Source organism: Choristoneura fumiferana, chromosome 11, assembly GCF_025370935.1.
Source record: "Choristoneura fumiferana chromosome 11, NRCan_CFum_1, whole genome shotgun sequence".
Lineage (NCBI taxonomy): Eukaryota > Metazoa > Arthropoda > Insecta > Lepidoptera > Tortricidae > Choristoneura > Choristoneura fumiferana.
In genome coordinates this window covers 15494669-15499518 of record NC_133482.1, presented here as the reverse complement: position 1 = coordinate 15499518, position 4850 = coordinate 15494669, and the positions used below count along the sequence as shown (strand labels likewise).

Below are 4850 nucleotides of genomic sequence, written 5' to 3'. Positions count from 1 at the left end.
GTTAAATCGTACCAGTATCAATAATTGCGGGCCCGCGAGTCTGTGGAGTAAAGGATTGGCCACACCACTGCTTAAAAACGTGACGTACGGAATCGCAGTGACGTATAGTATGCGCACCGTTTTTATCGCCATGCCTCAACTCCACAACCGCTGAAAAATACGCAAACAGTGCGGAATCGCAGTGACGTGCCATAAACGTCACAACTTTTAATGGAGAGCATGCGTAGAAGTCCTGACGTTTACGGCACGTCACGCTTCCGTACCGTTTGCGTATTTTAAGCACCATGGGAGAGATGCGATCGATGCGCAACGATTTTTTAAGCAGCGGTGTGGCCGCCCTTTACAAATGATCCATCAACCGCCGCAATGGTATACTAAGAGAGAGAGAGAGAGAGACATTTATTTACACATATTCGATACACAGAAAAAACACGTTAGGAAGAAATAAAATTAAAAAAAAACATCGAATATATAAATGGGGCCCACTCAGCATAATAAATTAGAAATAGAAAACGTTTATTCGCATTTCGCAAATTAACATAAGTACACAAAATAAACAAGTAAGTAAATAAATGACAGTATTTGCGAAATCGCGAAAGGGTCTCAGCTCAGCATAGTGCTGGACGTAGAGGCAACGCTGGTCTTTCCGCTGTGACCGCTTGGCGACTTCACGGAAGGCGACATAAATTCAAAAAAGTAAATCTAAAAGAAACAAACAGTAATAATGCCTTTACTACTACAAAAAAAAAACTACTGGCCCTCTTTATTACTGTCGCTGTGTAAATCACACTTAACCATATAGATGAGTGAAGTTAATCAGTACGATGATGTAGGTGGTACATAGATTAAGTAAGTCCAGAGGTAGCGCGATGGTGATGGGCAGTATGCGCCAGATGCGACACTGGAATGGTCGTACTCGGTGTACCGTAGAAAACAGATTCACTCTCCTTTGGTTGAGTCATCTGAAGAAATTAAAAGTTTACTTAATTGTACAAAGACAAACGAGGAGGTTACCTATCATTTTAGAATTGATGACCGGATTGTAGTTGTTAAAAAACTTTGCGCTAACCATTGAATTTGCCCACCGTATCACAAAATTTACAAGTGCTACAAATCGCCGTAACTACACACTTTTTTATACAAATAGTGATAATTGCTTCTCTAATTTTTAATTAGTTTAATTATTCTCTAATGATTAACCTCCCAACAGTTTCAATATAGACGAACGATTTTTGAAACCGCAAGTACTTCAGGATTGATATAGAAGTAAACTAACCTTCTTTTTATCTTAAATATATCCTGAATAGTTAATTGTTTCAGGAACTAAAATCGTTTATCCATGTGAAACAGTGCAGACAAATATTTTCTGCGAAAAATCAGGATCCTGTGATAATTATATTGAATTATAGCTTTTGCCCGCGGCTTCGCCCGCGTGGAATTCGGCTATCGCGCGCTGTTCCCTCGGATACTGTGCATTTTTCCGGGATAAAAAGTAGCCTATGTCATTCTCTGGCCCATAAACTATCCCTATGCCAAAAACCAAGCCGATCCCTTGCTCCATTTCGACGTGAAAGACGGACAAACGTACAAACACACACACTTTCGCATTTATGATCTTAGTGTGGATTGTAGCACGTGTAATTGTGATGTAGTTGTGATTTTTTAGGCAGTAGTTGTCAACATGATATTAGCACAAAGGTTCTTTCTTTCACTGTACAAAACTCTTTAGATAAGCGTCACTAACCAGGCTCGTCAAACAACTTATGCATGAGCAGCAACTTTATCCGCTCCACCTCAACCCCGTATTGTTCTACCACCAGGCAAGGCGCGAAGATGAAGAGGGTCACCTGCGTCACGTGGAGCGCAGAGAAGCCGACTGATGCTATTGGTTCCTGGGAAAAGGAGATAAACGCACAGTTATACATAAAAACTTTCCGCTCCGGAGAAAAATGTAACCGATGCCAAAATCTACAATAAGCAAAATAAACACAACGTATTATTGTGAAATACGCGAAAAATACAATAATGCGTACTTATATACTTATTTTGCCATTGGTTACGCTGTATATTTGGCGTTTTGTGTATTTTGCTCGAAAGCGCTTTTATTCCAATTTTTTTTAATTTGTAAGTAATGAAGTAGTAGCCCATTTCAAATCCCGTTAAAAATGATTTTGGTTACAAAAAAAAATATAGTTTTAAAAAAGACCAATACCTACTCGTAGTAGAATAATCGAAATATAATACATAGGGTTATGATTTTAAATAAAAAAAACAAATATAACATGATTTCGAGCTATAGAGCGTGAATGATTTTTGCAAAACATAGCTGCTATTCCGGCAACATTACTTACCATATCTTCAATAACCAACAATATGTGGTAAGCGTTCAAAATTATTTTTGGTACAGTGCAAATTACACTAATGAAAAGCTGAAAAATAAGAAGAGGTCTTTCAAAGTCGTTCGAAGTAGAGAAGAAATTATGAGTTGCTATAAGCTTTTGTTTTATTCAAATACTAGCTTATGCCCGGGACTTCATCTGCGTGGATCATGGTTACCGAGCGGTTGCACCCTCTACTGGAATGAAAGGTATCCTATGTTGATCCTTGGGGTTCAAACTATCTATATACCAAATTTCATCAAAATGTTTAGTGGTTTCGACGTGAAAGCGTAACAGACAGACAGACAGAGTTATTTCGCATTTATAATATTATAAAGTAGGGATTGTAAGTCAAATTTGCGTACCCAAGATTGGGTTGAAATTGGGCACGTACTGTAGACTATAGGTAATTATTTAAAACTAGCTTTTGCCCGTGTCTGGGTTCCGTCTGGAACTGTGCATTTCTCCGTTATAAAAAGTCGCCTATGTCACTCTCAGGCCCGTAAACTATCGGTAATGGCAAAAAATACGTCGATTAGTCGCTCGGTTTCGACGTGAAAGACGGACAAACATACAAACACACTTTCGCATTATGGGAAATAACCTTCTTTGGACAATCGGGTAAAAACAGTCGTAGTGCTTTGACCTAAGGCTCTAGCAGAAAGTCGCGGGTTTGAGCCTCCGTTTTACGGTGAAACCTACATTACTTATTTGTTAGGACAACTTGGAAGTCTGTTATACAAATGCCCATCATTGTGCTAGGCCAGGAGGTGTGGATACTATAAATAATAAACAAAAAAAAGCGTTTAGTTATTTTCACTTACAGATGCATAAAGTTCAGGCAACACCGTATCTAAAGCATCAGCTAAGTTTTTATACAAATCTAAACAAATCGAATCCTCGATTGCTTCAATGTCTTCTATTGCTGACATAACAATAGAAGTTATAATTTTTCATCTCTTCCCATACGGCGTCGCAGCATTTTCAATCGATACCTCGTCATATCGAGCAAGATGAATCGCCACACTCTATTCAAATCCAAAGCCAAAAGCGAAAATTGAGAAATCAAAAAACAACTCAAATCCTCGTAATTGGGAAACCAAATTGAATACAACACGGTGTAAAAGAACCTAATTGCCCACAGAATGAAAGTACAAATTAGCATCTTACTTCTCGGCTAGTGTAGTACTTGATACCTATTCGCAAGTAAGTATCGATGTCGATTAATTTCTGAAAATACGGACGAATTTGGTTTTTAAAGTTAAAGTTACAGCCACAGTTGCCGTGTATTCTATCACAGACCATACTATAGACAACTCCTGACCAGCGCAGCAAGTTAAGTTAGCATACACATTTATGATAACTAAAGAAACACAATACGTAGTAACACACACTTTTAAACATAACTTGTACTTCCAAACGTTAAAATCGAATCCGCATATTAGCAACCAGATAAAAATCGTCTTGTAAAATTGCACTAGGGAATTTGGGATAGTGATTTTAAATTGCATTTAGTTAACATTTTGTGGATTCTGGTTAGACTTGTGAGATGTGTTAACAGTGGAGCCCGTGTTAGTGCTGTGTTTGATGACGGTTTCAAACTAACACGGTCAGAGGATTGTTGGTCTGATTTCGGACGTTGCATTTGGTGCTTTTATAATGAACGGGCCAGGATCACTTCGCGTGGCGTTGACGCTTTCGCGCCGTAGTGATGTGGAAGACCCTAAAAAAATATCGATGTAACTTAAGGCCAAAGCGGGCGCTGGGATGGGGACGGGGTTGCAACCTACTAGAACGTCTAGACTAAGATACAGAATGAAACCCATAAGGCTTCTTCTAAACCTTCCTATATGCAGATACGATACGAGATGTAATGCAACTTTCTGAAAATAATCCTGGCAGCGCCTATACGATTGTGATCTAAAATCAATTGTCTTGCACTCTTGCTAACACGTGTAGAAGACAGCTACGTCTGGTGTGACATATATTAATAAAGATTCATGATTATTTTAAGCTTACTAGCGAACTGAGACTAACCTAAGCTAAAACCCTATCCCTATCCCTTATCTGCAGGAAAGTCCTCTGAAATATAAATTTACAGTTTCAGAAAAAAAATATCGTTCCCTTGTATATCTGAAAGAGTTGGCAAATGAATCACTTGGGAAAAAATATTTTCGACAAAAAGCTAGGACCCCAGTTCTATTACGCTTACATCAACGAGAGTGCCCGAAAATAGTTAAAGCTTGTCACTGTCGCTGTTGTAACTGACGTCAACTGACCATGGCTCACAAAGCTTCCATACAACTTACAACGTCATAACACTATAGATTCTGTTCTATAAAGCTTAATGCCCATTTTACTCTGGCAGGTGCCAACAAAAGCTGAAAGCCTACAATGCTGCGCTTGACATTGTGAAAGAATTATTGTTGAAGAATGTGATAAGTAATGTAGTTTTTTTTTTTTTAATAACAA

General features: G+C 38.4%; 1 pseudogene; it reads right to left on the bottom strand.

Moving 5' to 3' along the window:
• Positions 1 to 790: 790 nt before the first annotated feature.
• LOC141433016 (uncharacterized) lies at positions 791 to 4023 on the bottom strand (annotated as a pseudogene).
• Between the last annotated feature and the right edge of the window lie 827 nt (positions 4024 to 4850).